Raw genomic sequence first — 20,724 nt, 5'->3', positions numbered from 1 at the left:
TTAAATCGTGTAAAGATGACTAAAAAACGTTACCCATTTACTTGAAAAAGAAAACATGTCAATGAATATATTATTATTGTTACTAATAGAACAATAAACAGAACATTAAATGGACGCATTTTGAATTTTTATGACAAATTATGTTTTGTTCTGCAGGCGTCGTTTGCATAATCTTCGCGTCGCTTAGTAACGATCGTTTTAGACCGTGCCCCAGCTGAGGTATAGCCTTAAGCATAAGTAATAATAAAATCTTTATATAATAATACGTCATAAAAACAGGTAAGGTTCATTTTGTGAACTTTTAATATTGACTTAAAAATCAGCGTTGTTGACTGAGCAACGCAGATTACAAACAGCAATATCAAGGGTACACAGGTGAATAATTTTGAATTGTATGAATTGAATAGGTAAACATTATACATGGACATAACAATCTAATATCTATCCGTGACGACTTCATGGAATTTTAGCATACGATAAATACATTTAATTCAAATAACGCTTTCAAAGTATTCAAGTCTAACAGATAATAGTACTTACCTATTCTCTTGCAAAGATGTCAATGGGATGTATTAATTATTATGAATGTGTGTTTTTATTACATGCAATAACAAAAAAAACCTGTTTTTTAATGATTAATATATTTACATATATTTATTATTATAATATTATGTAACTACTTGCATTTAATGCAAACCAGTTACCCCTTCCCGGTTGTGCACACCAATATGTGAGAAACAAAATTGAGCTATTTTCGGTATTCATAAAAACATACTCGATAAAAATTTGTATTTTGATGCCAGGTCCAGACTAAGATGATTAGAGTTACCCCATCTCCACCAGTCATATTAATATACTTATGCAGCCGCAATCTGTGCACTAGTCATTAGAGTTGGGTATTTCCCGAAATGATAAAATTTTGAATTCTCGAGATTCGAGATTTCCAGAACATAATTCTCGAGATATCGGGAAATTTAAAAAAAAAACCGGTAAAAATCCTAAAATCAATGAAAAACAGACAAATTGAAAAAAAATATGATTTTTTTATTTATGTAAGAAGACAAACAAAATAGAAGTAGGAAAATAACAATAATTCATAACATTACTTATTAAAATGGACTGTTAATCGCTGCGTCTGACAATCGCGTACGCTTTTGAGACACAAAATTCCCTGATGTTGCAAAAATTGCGCACATTTTGAGTCGACGTTGGCTTAATTATGTTAAATGCCTTGATCAGTCTTTGAACGTTTTGTGTTTTCTGTACACTTTTTTCATATAGAAAATCATTTTTTCAATTTATATTTTCATAATAAAGAAATCCCGAATCCCGAGAAAAGATTCTCGAGATCCGGGATTTACCGAAATGTTAAAAATTTTAATTCTCGAGATTCGGGATTGAAAATCTCGAAAATTTCTCGAGAATTCCCGTCGGGAAATTCCCGAAACTAAACTCTACTAGTCATCGGTTCGTAAACAAATGAAAATTGCATCGATTCTGTTTGCGAATATTTAATAATATCTTCTGACACAACCGTCACTGTCTTTTTCTATTCCAACGCGGATGGAACATTATTTATGTACAGACGCTCTTGGTCTGGAGTCTGGACTATGATTGAGGATTATGATCCCAAGTAATTATTATTTCAGTCCTTTTTTGCACACGTGGCGACCCGGAATTATTTTCCTGGCCAGAGTGTGCTCCGGAATTTCTTCAAACAGACGTTCCTTATCAATAGTATTTATTTTACACACGATACTTTTAGAGTCAAGCGAATATCAAAAATATGTCGTAATTACCCAATAATCTGTGCGAAAGGTTAGGGAAGCCATTAGTCAGTCCAATTCCGTAATTCACACGGAAAAAAATATTGTCTATTTTTACTAACCGCAGTAAAATTCTACATGGTTAATCTTACGACAAGTAGAGGGCTAAAAAACAGTGACCTGACACTATTTTATTTTGCATTGATTGATTATAATCAGTGATATAGTAATATGAAACCATTTATATCCTTCCTTAATATTATTATAAGTTGGAATATTACATGAGAAATAAAATTAATTAACATACAAATATAATAAATATTTATTGATAGTAGTAGAACGGGTTGTTTTTTTGTTTGGAATATAAGTAGGTACTCAAGTTAGTACATATAAATAAATAAATAAGACAGTAGTGTAACCTTAGACTATAGATACATCAGTGTAACATAAATCAATAGAGTTAGTGCAATCCAAAATAGCTAGCTATCCAGGGTTTTGAATAATTTTATTGGAATAATAAAAAAGACTGACGTCAGATTTTACCAAAATAATACACAAAAACTTCTGACATAGGTACCTACATACATAATAATGTAATACGTAAGTATGTACATATACTACAACACATTGATTGATGGTGACAGGTTGGTATAGTTTCAAATCAAAGAGGTTTGGCAGTTTTTAATCTTCAAATACAAAGGTAAGTATAATCCATGTCTTTTATCTTGTAATACCTAGTGTTTTTTTTTTATAATCCTTACTCTTACTACTTACCAGCTCAGAATTGAATTCATTTTCAGTTAATTCTGTTTTGTATGGAAAGTTATTTCGGAAAAAAATCGTAAAAAGTAAAACACTATTATTGGTTGCTAAGGGGGTGCAAGCAACTAAATTATTAGTATATACGTGAGTTACTATGGAAATCAATATGAAATCTCAAAATGACATTTCAGTATTCTATATTTATTCAGTATTTCTATCAAGTACAAAAAAAGTATTTATTAATACTTACATAGAATTGTCAAGTTTATATGATTCAACAGAAAATTTGAAAACGTGGTATATAAAAAGTTCTTGTTATCTTGTAATTATTTAATATTCAAAACGTTTATAGCGGAAAAATATTAAAACAAAGCTAAATCATGTTGATGTATACCTATGTATATTGTGGCAACACTGTACAGTTGATGTTCTATATTGAATCATTTACTTACATTAAAAGACTATGAAGAGGTTTACAAAGGAAGATTCAGCAGCATGTATTAATTTGCAATCAGCGACAAATCAGCCTGATATTAAAAAACTCGCAAAAAATAACACGAGACAAAAAACCTCAAACAAAAAGTAGTGTTATTAAATGTTTTTATATTTCCTTATTTTCTTTCATTTTATGTGTATCATTTTTTATATATTCAATAAAAAATATAGTTACCATGTACCTAATTGTTTTTTTTTTAATATTTTAAATTAACTAAATATTACTAACTATTACTAAAAAACTTAGAATTTATATCATTATTGCAATGCCCTTATTTTCTCATGTGTAGAATTTTTGTTTGTGCGGAATTAATTTGGGACGAAACTGTTGACTTGGACTATGGACCGATTTTTTGACAGATTTGAAGAAGGAACATATTATTGGGTGGATTCTGATTTTTTTTAGTAATGGAAAAGTTGAAAAATGGGGAAAACGTGATTTTTAATATCAAATTATTTCATACTTACCAGTCCCGGAATTGTATTAAAAATGTTAGCAACTCAATGTACGATTGGTTAAGTGTATAAAAATACTAAGTAAAAACGTTAAAATTGTATTTACAGCATGAGATCCTTATTCCATATTTTTGCCTGGCAGTCAGTCAGTATAAAAATGGTTTCTAAACGACAAAGCAATCATATACATTTTAAAATACTTCAGACTACACAAAACAAATCTTTAGAATGATCGCAGATGCCCCATGGTTTGTTCGCAATTCATAGAGACTTAAACGTAGAAACCATATACGACCACGTCTTGAAACTTTCTAAAAAAATTTACACCTCCATTACAGCAGACTTCCCAAACCACTCGATCAAAGATTTTAACAATTACGATCCAGCCATCCTTACAGAATTTTCGAGACCACGAGCAATATTGCTCTTAAAGCCTCCTTAGTCCATATACATATTATGTATATATTTTCCTACAGGAGGAGACAAAAGAGGCACTTGATATAAAAATTAAATATTTTGCAGTGCTGACTCCGTCAATTCGAAGGAGAAACCACTCTATAATCTATATTTTTCCGTATTATTTTTTTCTTTCTACCCTCAGACCCACGACGAAGGGCCATGAGCTCTTAGTTAATATGTAGAGAAACGCGAGTACTACATGTAACTCAATATGACGAGGTTAAAAGGCCGTTTCGATTTGGTGTCTCATATTGTACCTATAATAATATAACAGAAATAATATTATATTAAAAAGCAATCACACTTTTAGGTGTGTATTGGACCAGTATTTTTTACTTATGACTTCGTATGATACTCGGCTATGTTCGTTGATTTGATTTGCTAAATTGAGTTGTCCATGTACACACTGCCTGTGAAAAATCTTCACGAAAAAATGGATGAATGGAAAACCGTTTTCCAAATTTACTATTATCATATTGTGAAAACGATAATATGAAAAATTGTTTATAAGTGATATTATGTAGTAACCGGAATTCTATGAATATAAAGGTACCTATAAATTTGTCATAGGATGTTACACCATAATGAAAGAAAATACAGCAATGGTTACACCTGAAAAGTGATCAACAGTATGTTAGTCATGCAATAACATGTGAAAATGCTTATATGGACACAGTAAATGTCATAGATAGGACATAATCGATCTACGGAGGTGAGACATTTTATAATTAATTTAAATGACATGTTATATAATGAGTCTGCTACATAATGTATGACAGTGACAGCTCGGTATATGGAATCGTACCCTTAAAATACATACTATTATAGTACTTATGTGTTTTTTTTATTGTTTTTATATTTATATAAGTAAGTAGGTAGGTACTTTTGTATAAATGCATATTTCCCACAGAACAGACAATAAATAGAATGTCGATATGCTATATACCAATACAGTACATTTTGACGAAGGGTATTGAATATGTGAGTGTCCTACAAAAATGAACCATGCATTATAGACGTGTGTATTATACCAATATTAAATGAGCGTCAATGCATAAACCGAGAGCAGTTGTTAGTATTCAACGTATGACGTATTCTTGACACGTGTTTAAATTTATGCCGTATCCATCCTTACCCTAGATCGGTTGCCTGCTTCTCCTTAACCGTTAGGTTTATCAGTTCCCATTATTTCTGAGTTCCCTGATATTTACCGTTTCTTGTTTTCTTCTCAAACAATTTGGGTTCACCCGGCGATGTCGACGATTGTCGAATGCCCGATAATAGCCGATGTCCGAAGAATATCCATTATAACTAGTTATAACTCGTACATACGCGGTACTAAATACTGTAATCAATGTAATTATTAATATAGAAACAATATTATTCACTATTTCGTACAGCCTAATTATAATGTAGGTTAGCTAAGACGTAATAATTTTAGTACTTATAGTATTATTTTACCAAATCCCCAAACTGTGTACAACTGTAATTATTTAACCTTGACTTCATAATAAAAATTGCTACTATATCTACATACTTGTTGTTATAAACATGAATCGATATAAATACTATAATATAAGTAGGTACCACATAACAGGTTAATAAATAATATGTGTTCCCTGGTAGGTATCGATTGTTTAATACTCCAGTATAAAATATAACCAAACAGTACGAGGCATTCCATTAAAATTTGACTGACCATCAAACTCATGTCATAAGTAAGTGGTAGCGAACATAAGGCACGCATGCTACCAGTGGCACGCTAGATAATTTTGCATGGCACGCGTTTGAAAAGAAAAAAACCTATAACAATAATAAATAACAGATCCCATTGTATAAAAATAGTAGGTAAATACTCTTGAAGAATAAGTATTACGTTTAATTTAAATATACAATTATTGCATATGTCGTTCCTTAGACTTTATGCGTTACATATAATATTATCGCACTAACCTCATCAGGCAGCAGAGAATGCCGCACCACGAGCCCCTAATCTTGATCGATTTACAATGCTTGAAACCACTGTAGCGAAAGAATGCCTCATCTGATCGGAGCAATTCTGGTGCATAGATAATCAAAATAATTAATACATTAACAAACAATTTCATTTGTACCGACAGAAAATTGCTGCAACAAATAAGAAACAAAAACTTGATGAAGCTAGTACCTACCTAGTAGTAGGTAATTCTGGCAGACAGTTTCAAAAGTCAGTTGGTGGACCGAAATGTATGGCGTAATTGAAAAAAAGATAAAGCTATACGTGTGTTATATTCTGTGAGTGGTATCTAGAACATAATCATTTTTTAAATAGAATTTTTAAAAACTATTTTTTCCCAATTACTGCTCGGAACGTCAGACAGTTGAATATAATAGTTGTGGAAATTATGGCACGCATAGGTAAAAAGGTTCGCCGACCCTGTCATAAGTATTATTATAAAAAAATATGGAATATTTATTTAACCATAATTATATTTTATGCAATCTAATTTCATAATATTTATCGCAAGACGGTGACATTGATTTTCATACAAAATCCATTTTCGATTATTTTCGAAAATTGTACGTGTGTAATCTCCAAATTTGGGTTTGTTTTGTTTATATAATATTTTTTTCATTCTGTATAAGTATGTATATTTTTTTATTTCCGTATTACAAGCAGACGAAGTCGTGGGTTATCGCTAGTCATATTGTAATAGCTATCTAGGTACAATCTATCTATACCTACATTTCGCTGTTATCCTGATGATTAAGGCATTATATTATTATATAAAAAAAAATCTGCACTATTTTAATTGTATATTGAATTTCATAATTTTAAAAAATTGACGCCATATTCCAGCTCGAAGTGGAAAATTTTACGAACAAGAGCGCTTGGTATTTTTTTGAAAATATTAAAATGTATTTGATTTTTATATTATATTATATTTCTATTATACGAATGGTTGACATCCATTTCTCGTAAAAACAAAATCTGTTAATACAAACCTCTACTCTGTGGAGGCCCATATTTTGATCCTATTAGGATCGGACATGGTCGGAAAATTATGAGTTTCGTGTTAAGCGTTAAGAAAAACATGTGTAATGCACCTAAATGAATTCAATGGCTTATTAATAATGTCAGAACACAATTTATAAATAATTTTCCACAAAACGAAGCTATAGTGTATATAGAGGATTTCATGAACCAGAGCTACATAGCGGTCTGCTTCGTTCCATTTCGAAGCCTGCGGCAAATGCTAAATGATTATTTAGTAAAAAAAAAAAAAAAACTACTTCTACTGGCAATCAATAGCGTAGGAAAAAAACCTGCTAAAAGACATTAATTATGTGCATAGATAAATTTGTGTGATCTTGATATTCATTGAATTAAATAATGGTAAAATTCAATATTTAAAACAGTGCTCAAAAATTGGCAGTACAGTACGGGAGTAATAAACGATTTAATTATTCATAAAAGCTTCAAGCCCAACCCGATATGATTGAATTACTCAATTTGACGTACATTATGCATTATTACACTAAAACATAAATAATTACAAGATAACAAGAACTTTTTATATACCACGTTTTTAAATTTTCTGTTGAATCATATAAACTTGACAATTATATGTATTAATAAATACTTTTTTTTTGTACTTGATAAAAATAGGTACTGAATAAATATAGAATACTGAAATGTCATTTTGAGATTTCATATTGATTTCCATAGTAACGCACGTATATATTAATAATTTAGTTGCTAGGACCCCCTTAGCAACCAATAATAGGGAAGGGAGGGAGACATGATCCCCTGGGAGACTTGTTCACCTATCGAGAACCCGTTATTGTGTAAAAAAAAATCTTTCAATATTAGTAACACTGGCTGCCCGCCATATACCATAGGCGTCAGAGTATATTTGGAGCTGTCGAAATCAATGGAGTAAAAAACACATCTGACCGAACTCTTTTTGAAAATTTAGACAAGTTTTTTTCTAAATCTTTGGACTTCAATATCTGCTTTTAACATAACGGTGAGTGATTGCTGTATTTATTCAGTCTATATGTATATATTCAAGATTTATTTGCTGTTAGTAGTTGTTTTAATTTCATTTGTAGTTACTGTTTTAAATAAATAATTTTGATTTTACTAGTATTGGGGACACTTGATCACGTTTACTATGGGACACTAGATCCCTAGGGATCACATATCCCATAGTTAGTTTCTATAGGCTATTGAGGCAGAATATATGCCCAGGAAACATAAAGGGGACAAAGAAAATAGAATGGAAATCAGAAAAGCAAAAATAAGTTTAAAAACTAAGAAAAATTTGAAACAAATTCAAAATTCTTCGAGTTTATCAGAAGATGATGTTCCCGTTCCTCCATCGCCTGATTCTCTTTACAACCTAAGTGACGAGTCCTCGAAGCTGATTTTTTAACAGAGTGCGAATCAGACGGCGATGATGACTTTGAGCTTACGGTAGATGATTGGATAATTAATTGTCAACTTTATTTCACACAAAAAGAAGCTACATCGTTACGTTGGGCACATTCAGCAACAGACAGCAAACAGATTTAATGTGAAATTTGCCAGAAAACGTGACCACAAGACATTTAAATGGCCTGCAGTCGAAGACATAGGTGATGTAGCGAGATATCAGATTGCAAAGAATCTACTTAAACCAATTTTTAAGTCTATGAGCAAGCGAATTCATTTTTCCGCAAGTCTCTTCGCAATTTTAGTGTTGAATGATGTGCCTTGATTTAATTATTAAAAGCTTAAATTACTCGTATTATGTAGGGTTTAAGGTCAATAAAATATTTTCTTTTAATAACTAGAGGTATTATTTATGATTATGACTATCATACAGGGCTCGAAATGGAATGGAACGCACCGGAGCGCCGTTCCGGCTCGTGAAATTTATAAAATTATCGCTCCGTCTCGTGGAAAAAATATGTTGACCATCTGAGCTAGATAGGCCATAGAATAGAAAATCTGACACACTCATTTTTATAAAATACACATACGATTTGATGACTATGTAAATATCTTCAGAAAATTTGTCGAGCGCTCCGGTTCGTAAACTTTTCCATTTCGAGCGCTGCTATCATACATATAGGGGATCCCCCCTAATCAAATCTCCCATATGTAGTGATCAAGTCACCCTCATTGGGGGAGACTTGATCACTTTTCCCTTACCTGACAATTTGTTAAATATATTTTTTTTAAATCAGTTATCCACATTTTGTGAATTATAAACGAATACCTAGATACATTTTGCAACTAATAGGTTATAAAGAATTACTAAAATCACAGTAGGAGAAAAGTTATAACAACAAATATAAAACGGGGATCAAGTCTCTCCCTCCTTTCCCCTAGTGTTTTATTTTTTACGAATTTTTTCCGAAATAACTTTCCATAAAAAACAGAATTAACTGAAATTGAATTCAATTATGCTTAAAGATGGCTAAAAGTATTAAAAGAATTGTCGTCGTGTTCTGATATATTCGAAAAGTTTCAAATGTCTAGCTAGTCGGGAAGTTAGTTAAAAATCTTCAATCGTCCAATACAAATCTTGGAGAAACAAGAAAAAAATTGTACTGGACAAACAAGAATACGAGCTAATAAAAACGTGGTAAAATAATGGTCTCAATGCAATTGAAGTTTCTCCAGAGTAATAATTTATGACAATATACCTACATTAAGAGTATATGCATTAAATATAGTACACATTTAATTTAGACGTTGTTACTAGGGATTGCAATACCGGTATTTCAAAATCGGTATTTCAGTATTTTTCGATACCGATATTTGAAATAAAATGTATTAATCAACATGAAAATTTTAAGAGGACTGTAATTTTTTTGTCAAGTTACGTGTATATGGTCATTAGTAACCTCAGCCCTAGTGGCGAAATTTCATGATGGAATAATAATTGCCTGTGCCTAATTTTTTGATGTTTATCTACTAAAGAGTAGCGTATACAATAATGATGAAATATAATTTGTTGAAACAATGAGCATCATTACGTTTAGTTTTACTTCTTTCGAGATAAAAATAAAGAAATTGTATAACTATAAAAAGTGCAATAAACTTATAAACCATTAGGTGGAATTACTAGTGGGGCACACACACACACACATCTAAGAACATAATATAAATTGATATAAGAATAAACATGATTCGAAGAAAAAAGTACAAATAGTTCAACTACTAGGTATTTGTAAAGGTTTACGTATGTCGTATATGTACTTTTTTAGATATATTTTCTAAACCGGTATTAATACCGGTATTCAATAGGAAATACCGGTATTAGTATTTTCATTCGGTATGCAATCCCTAATTGTTACCTTTTTGGGCACATTTTCCGATAAAAATATGCGTGGTAGTCTAGTATGACTAAAGAGTAAATTAAGAGACCTCCTCGGGAGGATGACCAGATCTATATCAGCTTGTAGTATCAGTTAAAGAAACAAAGTAAGTAGATAGGTAAGTACCAAACGAATTTTCTGAAAAATATAAACTAATAATTACAATATAAAAAGAACTTTGTATATGCAACGTTTTTAAATTTTCTGTTGAATCATATAAACTTGACTTGACTAGCTTAAACGATCAAAAAAATTTTACTTGATAGAAATAATACTGAAATATCAATTTGACATGTCATATTGATTTCCATAGTAACGCACGTATATATTAATAATTTAGTTGCTAGGACCCCTAGCAACCGATAATGGTGTCGAAATAAGTTTTCATACAAAACAGAATTAACTGAAAATGAAATCAATTATACTTAAAGATGGCTAAAAGTATTAAAAAAAAATGCATTGGCATCGTGTTCTGATATATTCTAAAAGTTTCAAATGTCTAGCTAGTCGGGAAGTTAGTTAAAAATCGATTGCAAGATTTGTGCCGGACAAACAACCACCGGGCAAATAAAAATACAAGCTAAGAAAAACGTTGTAGCAGTGAAAGGAGGCGGCATTCTAAGTCTGCTTTTGCTTAGGGACGTCACTGTAATCTGCTAACGTCTCGTCTCTTCTAATATTGTTAGGTTTTATGTGACGGAGTACTAATTGTCACTACTGAGGAAAATACAGCAAGAATGAAAGTAAAATACATACATTACATACAAGTAAAAGTGTAAATATTATTAAGAAATGGACACTCAATTTAAGTAAAATTTTGTACAATATTGCGTAAATTTTCGATTTTTAAAAACTCAGACACCACGCACTTGAGGACATAATATTTATCTTATTCACACAAATAGTATTTTCACTTACAGGTTTTTAAATCACTAGTCTGTAGTAGGTACCCGTTTTGTAGTTATTTCGATCTCTCTTGATCAAATAAAGGTTTATTTATATTTCACCATTTAAAAAAAATATTGTGATGCAGCTATAAAATATTTTAAACTAAGTGTACCTACATACTGGAAGGTAGTTCAAATAATATTTTATTTTAACAATGTCTCGGAATTGAGTTCTTGACTTTTTTTTACTATTTATTATGTTAGCATTAATACGCCTAACCGGCCTAACAGTACAATGATCTATGCAACGAGCCCTAAACGTCGAGGAAAGAAGGAGGAAAAACACGCGATTACAACCAAAAAACCTACTACGATACCCTGTTAATTAAACCACACATTTTGGCAATATGAATTCATCTACAATCGTATTAATTTAATGTACCAATAGGTACATGTTGTTTGAGAGAAGTAGTAACTAAAGAATATTAACAGAATATAACACAATTATGGTACTAACCTATTAATTGTTAATTTAGTTAGCACATTCAAAAAATGCCATAATATGCTTCCAAAATTTAATATTAATCAATAATTCATGGGTTGAGGATTACGAGTATGTAAAAGTTAAATATTATACGTGTTTTAGGCGTAAAGTGTATGCTACCAGTGCCAAAGTATTCGTGTGAAACATGGACTCAAAGTGTAAGAGAAATGATGTGGCATGGAAACGCGCATGTCAGGCATAACGCGGAAATACCACAAAATAAATCAATGTTTAAGAATACGCAATGTGATAGAGATATTTGAACAGATGAAATGGCAATGGGCTGGACATATTGCTCGGCGAGTGGACAACCGCTGGACAAATAGAGCATTTGCACACACACACAGTGGTGCACCAAACACACACGGGGACACCCTAAAAACCCGCTGGAGTTCGGTGGATTTAAGTGGCAGCGAAGAAATATGGACCGAAAAAAGTGTATGGCGCTAGGGGAGGCCTTCATTCAGCAGTTGATTGGCACTGAGTGATGATGATGATGATGATACTGAAATCATTCCACAGTTGCACCATGGGTGCGACAAAAGCAATTCTCAGAGATATTGGTATTTTTTGCTAGCATTGAAACAAGCAGTTTAGCAAACAATATTAACACAACCGCAAATCACTTTTGTAGTAGGTGTCCATGGCGATCACTGGTGGCACTGAATTACTAATAATTACAATGTTAGTGCTAGTCGTTATTGATTTCGAAGAGCAATGCGGTAACCTGTTCGCAATAAATGAAGATTTTCGATAGCATATTATTTCGTTCAAATTATCAGAATTTATTTCAATATGCAGTGCCCTTGACAAAATGCCGCCTCATTTTTATACAGTATTTTTTATCATCCTTTCATGACTCCAATATTTAAGAAATGTGTTGCGTGCAGTAGCGGTTCGATGACTTTCTAAGAGGTGTGGTTTAGCCATTAATTATTAAATATACATACCTTCCTACTTTCATATAATGTAATAACGTTTGCATGCGTTTTTACTCGCCTAGGGCTAGGGGTTATCTGATTCACTCCCCAGTATGCGTATACTAACGCTAATGCATTCTCATCCTTTGCAGAATGAGATTTGTACCATGGCGACGGGTTGGGCTTGAGTGATCCCGGTCAGCGTAAAATAGTCGTCATAGCTTTCTTAATTTGTAAGTACATATTATGTGTCACTGTGAAATAAGTCATATTTAATTTAATTTATTATTTTAATACCACGTAATCAATTGCATCAACAAGCATTGCTTAATTTATTTGTACTTATAATAATAATAAATATCTTTATAAAATTGAGATGGGTTTAAAATGTTTCGATTGATAAAATAAATTAAATATTTCATTTAATGTAGGAATTATGACAATGATAAAAATATCGGACGTGTATTTTTGACATTATAACGATGTGGGGATGGTCCCTACGAACCTTTGAGGTAGAGCCGCTCTTGGTTGCGTGGATACATACTAATAAAATATATGCCACTATAAATCTAATTTAAATGCCATCTCTACTTCAATAGACAATATTGTGACTCCACGGTTTCAGATACATTTAAAAATACACCTGACCACTTTCAAAACTCGTGAATGACTGGCAAAAATATTTGGATAAATTAATTAGGTAAGTATGTACCTACTTGTAATTCAAATAATTATAATTCGCAAATCTGCATGTGTCATTGCTGGTCATCAAGGACGTGACGTCCAAGGACAATGGAAGTAAACAAGACATCGCAAACCCGACAAAAAAAATAGAGTCATGTTAATCCTTTTATGTTAATTAAAACATTTTGTCTTTAACCAGTGAGCTGATTTTTTAATGGAAAGATTATTTCCGTTATTTCTATGTTTAGGCACCTAGTTCTATATATACCTAATGATTCTTCTCGATTTGCCGCCCTTCGAGTAACTGCTGCCCCCAAGCGACGCTCAATCTGCCTACTTCCACGGGACGTCACTGTCAATATGCTACAATCCTCATTTCCTACAAACAGTTTACAATATTGCATTAGAAGTATCAGCAAAACTAGCATTACCATAGAAGTTAACATTTTCGTATTACGGACATTGTGGTGACACTGTGGGTGTAGAATGATTATTTCACTATTATACCATCTACCAACCACATTCATTCCGAAAATGTTTTTGTGGATTCACTAGCTAGATGCATATAGAAAACAAATTAAAAAACCTTTTTGTGAGGCGGCCCAGATCCATACAGGATTGAAGAGCCAATTAAAAAAATCTAGCGACAAAAATACATTTTAAGTAATAGGTAATCTATATTTTAGTTAAAAAAATAATATTTTTATTTTACGATAAAATAAAATTATTGCGTATCGCTTGAAATTCTTTTTTATTTATATACTTATCGAGTTTTGGTATGGTCACAACACAACATGGATACAGTTTTTATTGTAATCCTAAGTTTATCATTAACAATTAATTAAATGTTGTACGGACATGTATGTACGGTATTACATGGTATGTACGGACTGGTTATTTAATTAAATGACTTTATTATGTAAATTATCAGTACATACCTGTGGGTCTATTCTATGCTTATCGACCGCTAAAGTGATAAAGTGAAAAATATTATCACACTTAGGGTAGGTTTGTATCAAAATATTAGCACTTATTGTAACAATTACACGAAGCCGGTTTTTATTGTTGCAATAAGTGCTATATTTTAACAGCACCTATCTTGCTGCTGTTAAAATATCGCACTTATTGCAACAATAAAAACCGGCTTCGTGTAATTGTTACAATAAGTGCTAATATTTTGATACAAACCTACCCTAAGTTTGATACTATTTATCAATTTAGTGTTCGATAAGTATAGAATAGACCCACTGATGTAATAATAATAAAATACATCTTCGGTATTTTGTCGCTAGAGGCCCTAGTAGCATTACACTCCCCCGTTGCTGTTATATGAATAATTTACTCTATAAACTAATAATATTTGCCAAATGTTCTATAAACCTAGCCAATAAATAAGTATATTTAACCAGTGACGCCACGTGGGGTTATGCAGGTCATGCATTGCATAGGGGCGGCACATTAGAAATGGCGGCGGATGAATTAACCAGGGCTCGAAATGGACCGGAGCGCACCGGAGCACCATTCCGGTTGATAAAATTTCCAAAATTATCGTGGAAAAATTAACACAGCTATTTTTATAAAATACACATTGAATTATATAAACATATAACCATAATTATATAAATTTTATAACCATATTTATCTATTTAAATATTTTCGTAAAATTATCGAGCACCCCGGTTCGTAAAAATTTCCATTTCGAGCGCTGGAATTAACGAATACAAATATTAAAAACTTTTGAGAGCAGTGGCGGTTTTCCAACACGCAGCTATGCGGTCGCTTTATTAGAAAGTATCTTAGTTTGACAAATAATCAAAGCATGAAAAATTCTGACAATTGTGATCATGCCCCGCCCCCTGACAGGGCTCTGGCCTGGGGGCCCAGCGTGTGCGGTCGACCAGTTAAGTGAGATAAGAAGATACCACAAATTTGCTCTAATAAGAAAAAAAAGTCGCCTGCGGCGGTATTTTACTTGAGATATTAATATTTTAAAATACGTAGCTGTGCATGCACTTTGGTGAGATATAATAAATTGACACAATTAAATGTGTAAAAAAATTCACGTGTAGAATTTTATTTTATAATACTTACTGTCTGTTTCCTGACTAATAAAAGTGGCTAATTATCCAATATAGCAAATGGTCGCATGTTACTTGGCAACCATAAAAGGGGGTTGCGATTAGCACTTTATAATATGGTGAAAGGTGGAGACAACTCAATAATTCAAGTACCTAGATTTATTGAAACATATAAAAAATGCTTGAAGTACACGGAACACCCTTAATTATATCTCGCAGAACCATCGTGTTCCGCGGAATACCATATATGGGGAACTCTACTGCAGAACACAGCCTTTAACCTTGGCGATAGGTAGGGGCCCGGCAAACATCCTGGCCTGGGAGCCCGCTTCAGTAAGGGTGCCTCAAAACCTGTCAGCGCCGCGGACATCCACGTGCCTAAAACCACCATTATTTTTGATTTGGTTTCGTGTAAGTGCCCCAATTTTCGCATGTCAATTTAAGATTTTTCGTGTATTTGGCCGTTTCGAAAATAAATACCTAATAAAATAGGTAAGTAGTGCCTAACGGGCGACACTGAATTTAACTAAGATTATACCTTCTTATAAAGTTCGACATTTTGTACCACAATATTAATGAATTCAGTTTACTGATCATGGCCATTGTTTATTTGTGTTAGTTCAATAATTTAGTGACATTTCTTGTTACCTAATTTCTTTGAGTTCTCAACACATTACATACTAAAAAAAATAGTTCCATTGTTTGTGAGTAATGACATTTTAATGCGCATGCTATATATCTTTCCAAAAACTATACACTTGCTTCATTACTTAGTAATTCTTTTATTGTATTAATGTGCTATATAAATGTGAATTAACTGTATTATATTGTATCGGTGTGCATTTGCCATTGGTGAGTGAGCATAGTGTATAAAGATGCTGAAAGGCGAAATACAGGTCACAAAAAATATTCAAATGGAATAGTACAAAATATAAATTAATTAGAATTAATTTGTTTAATAAACCATTCAATTCCAGACTTTGTATGAATAATCAATACAATACGATAGGTGAATGATTTATTTTTGGAAATGGGGTCAAAAGTTTGGAAATGTGTTCCAAAAATTACGCATGGTAACTGTGTGAAAGTGAACAATATTCAGTATTTTATTTTTATCATTAATAATTGAAGTAATCAGTAACATTATTCATGGCCGAAGAATATCTATCTGTCTTGTATAATATTAATGATAATATTGATAATAATTCAGTTTATCATTGTGCTTATCTAAAATATGTCAAAACAAAAACATTATTTACATGAAAGTGACATGTCCGTAATATATGCGTACTATTAATTTATGAATAATTGTGTACCTAGGTATATAAAATATACTTAATAATAGTAATATTACGCAAACAGGTCAATTTGTTCAATCATATTGTATTTACATACGAGTTTATCGTTGTCCGTTAGAATTATTTTCGAAGTAATTTTTGGTTGTTTGTTAATTGCAATTAACATTATTACTAAACTAGTACACATAATCGTTCGGTAAGTTAATATTATAATAGTTCCAAAGCACCAGAAACTTTCATAGATTTGGTATTTATATTCACGACACGGTTGCAAAACAAGAAAATCGATCTTGGATTATTATAAATACTTCGTAAATATTGTTCTATCGCGAAAAACTATGATAATTTCTATAATATATTTTAATATAGACCTTTTAAAACGATTAATAATTCTATCGTTCACGATAAGTTAACACAATGTATTTTATACAACATACTTAATATTATTCGTCGTAACACATAAACTTAATGTTTTGTAATAACCACGAAAAACAATTAGTAATAACAAAATAGTTAATATTTACTTAGTAATATCAAAAATTGAACAGCGGTGCGACAACGTGTGTTTGAAACCGGCCGGTTATAAATGTACTGCAAGAAAACATAAACATTATTAGAATACTATCTTGCGAATCCCCACCCACGTTAACTATCTTTTGAAGGATACATTTATAGTAAACTTTGTTTTAAACAGTTAAAACAAATCGTGAATGGAAAACTTTTAAGAGTGTTATGCCGGGTCCACACTGGCAACATGTCGTCGGCAACCTCGTTAAATTTTTCGATAAGTATGATAATTATCGAAAAATTTAATGAGGTTGCCAGCGACATGTTGCCAGTGTAGACCCGGCATTAGGTTCATAGTTTCCTCCCTCTCAACATAAACGTGTACCTATCTTCCATACACTGTTAAAAATATTTCGTTAAAACTTTATACGTTGTATTATTTTGCACTTATTTCTATTATTTTAATTGTGTACTTAGAGATTGCGTAGCTTTATAAAATACACGACAAACAGAAGGTCTGTTTTCAAATTTGGCTAAAACAGCTCATGCACCATGTCGTGCCAAAAGGCTTAATAGTCATTTTAGAGATACAATTATTATATTGTAATAAAGAATTATGGACAAAAATGTGCCCTGTTGATTGACCTTCGATTTTTTTTTGATATTTAAAAAAATAATTATTTTTTGCCATTTTAATTTTAGTGAAATTGACTGAGTTTGAATGATTTTTTTCAAGAAAATATTATAGGTATATATAAAAAAAATTATATTATAATTTAACATCTTTTTATTACACTACTACGTATAAAGTTTTAAAGAAATATTTTTTTACTACCTAGTAACTCGTATGGAAAATACACGTTTTCGCTGAGATGATAGTACGTCCTTAAGGGGGGGGGCTGAAGAGCTCGACATTCAAATATAATTTAGTATAAAAAGGACCTCAGCGTCGTAAGTACGTTAATTTAACTCGATCTTTTCGCAAAAATCACTAATCATCGGAGATTTTATTTCAAGAAACATTATTATTATTATTGATATTGTCTGCCGCTGAACATTATTATTATTTTATAAACACCTGCAAGATGTACGCCGATCAGAAACAGGGCTGTCAAAATAATATTATGAATTAATAATTTTAAAATGTTAATTTCATCATAGTTTTTAATCAAACCTGTGCAAGTACGTACTGATAACTTGGGTGGATTTTGTAGCAAACATACTATTGATATAAATACGGGTATATTACTATTATAACCCAATTCAAATTGAACATATTTTGATACTCAAATACTATTATAGTATGTTTCTGATTTCGAGAAAATAATACGATGGTATAATTAATCCATATCAATTATTTGAAAACATTACATTCGCACTTTGGAAGATAACATCAAAATGTGTATATACTTATCTAAATGACGAATAACATTCATGAGTGAGCACGGCTGAAAGCTTGTAAATGTGTTTTTTTCCATTTCAAAATCTTTTAATAAAAAAAGACATGAAGGAAGATGTGTACAAATCACGACAATCAGAAAGGCCGGCAAATATGGCCGACAATGCGTGATACACAAACATAAAATACACAAAATTACAAACACATTCGAAGTTTGCCGCACACGTACAGACCACGTGATATTTGTTTACGCAAAATCGTCGCTTTTCAAAATGGCGAATTTGATTGACAGATTTTACTGCGATGAATCAGTATGTTCCTTCTTGTCTTTTTTTATTCGTAGGTTTGTTTACTATGTACACCGAGAAATTTCCATTTATAAAATCGGAAACGATTTTTACAGAAGAGTTTTGGAATATAATGCAACCAAAACTGGAAAAAAATCTATCATGGGTGTTGAATTCCTGAATTAGTTAACCCCAGGTCCATGCCACTACGTGAACCACAGTGGATATTAAGCCATTTCCACACTGGCAACAAGTTGCTGGCAACCTCATTAAATTTTACGATACTTACCATAATTGCTTAAGAAATTTTACGATAATCATCATAATTATCGTAAAATCTAACGAGGTTGCCAGCAATTAAACTTGTTGCCAGTGTGGACCCAGCATTAGATGCACAAAACTTAAATAATATATATTATAAATAAAAATTTAAAATTATAAATATTTATGATTTATGTCTTCGACAGCCCTGATGAAATATGAGTCGGATCGAGTCATAGAGAAAATTTATTGACATAAACAACTTTGACACGACCTTTTTATATTAACTAGTAGACCAGATATTATGGACCACATGTTAAAAAATCATATTTTCAATTCTCAAGGCCAATTCTGTAGAACGTCCCCTTAAGACGATACATCAGTGAAACGGCAAATAATTTTCAACTATAAGTGCGACGAAATGTTGGACTCGCTGGCATTCGGAGAGAGAACGTTGAGCTGGGAACACGTCAATTTGTTTCGTGATGGCGACGGGGGTATTAATTCTTAAATCGTGTAAAGATGACTAAAAACGGTACCCATTTACTTGAAAAAGAAAACATGTCAATGAATATACTATTATTATTACTAATATAACAATAATATAACATTAAATGGACGCGTGTTGAATTTTTATGACAAATTATATTTCGTTTGGCATGCGTCATTTGCACCCGAAATCCGCGCATCACCTTTTTAGACCGTGCCTCAACTGAAGTATAGCCTTAAGCAGTGGCGGCTCTAGCATATTTTAGTAAGTGGGGTCAGATGGCGTGAAATATCTAATAAGTACCTACCTAATCAATGTTAATCAAAGCGTAGGAAACATATCTTTTTGTACCTATTACTTCATCTTTATATGCCTCCTGCGTTCTAAAGAATCTTATTGCTACAAGGAAAACAAAATAGTTTTTTCAAGGATACACTTGTCGTCAACTATGTTTTTTTGGTAAACCGTTCGGAATTAAATGCTTTTTTTGTTTTGATTAGTTCATACACAATAACTAAATCTGTTGACGGTGACTGGTTGGTGAGGACCTAATCGTTTCACTTCTAGATTGTCTTCAAATGTCAATGTACTTATAACTTATATGTAACTTATATTTCAATATATAAACCACCTCATTCATCATAATACCTAATATTATTTATCAAACTTATTTTACTAACGTGATATTCAACTATCCACAACTAGTACTTTACAATTAATATTTAAGTAATACAAATTAATATTGATTTAATTAACTGAAATAGCACATACCCTTTGTTATTATTATTTAAGATATTATAAATTATTATAGTATGTATTAACAAATATATTTTAAAACTTAAGGAGATATAATAATATTACATATTTGATCACTTACTGGCAAACTAACTAATAAACTAAACCGGTGGGTCATGGGGTATGAATTTACAGCCGACCGAAAAGATAACTTCATAGTATAATATTATAATAATAATACGCCCTCTATTGCCTACTCACACTTATGCAGGACCAGGTATCTGCTACGATGTCTCCGGTCCAGCATCGGTACATGTGGGTAAAATGTACATCGCACGACGATGG

The 20,724-nt window shown here is 31.8% G+C and overlaps 1 protein-coding gene across 7 annotated transcripts in view; it reads right to left on the bottom strand.

The window, feature by feature from the left end:
* LOC147079080 (fatty-acid amide hydrolase 2-like) overlaps nucleotides 1-20,724 on the bottom strand; it is a 77,323-nt gene that overhangs the window by 37,804 nt on the left and 18,795 nt on the right. For 3 of the 7 annotated variants that reach the window (XM_085953254.1, XM_085953284.1, XM_085953243.1), the window contains exon 1: nucleotides 17,225-17,295. The exons of 2 other annotated variants lie outside the window; for them this stretch is intronic. The gene's annotated coding sequence lies outside the window, so the exon portion shown is untranslated. Of the gene's footprint in view, nucleotides 1-540; nucleotides 588-17,137; nucleotides 17,296-20,724 lie in introns of those variants that run through there. 2 more of the 7 variants (XM_085953263.1, XM_085953288.1) reach the window with 2 other exon arrangements.

This window comes from Rhyacophila brunnea, unplaced genomic scaffold (assembly GCF_057557595.1).
Source record: "Rhyacophila brunnea isolate RB1 unplaced genomic scaffold, BYU_Rbru_1.0 scaffold_10, whole genome shotgun sequence".
Classification (NCBI taxonomy): domain Eukaryota; kingdom Metazoa; phylum Arthropoda; class Insecta; order Trichoptera; family Rhyacophilidae; genus Rhyacophila; species Rhyacophila brunnea.
The sequence above is the reverse complement of the archived record's forward strand: the minus strand, read 5'-3'. Positions and strand labels throughout refer to the sequence as shown.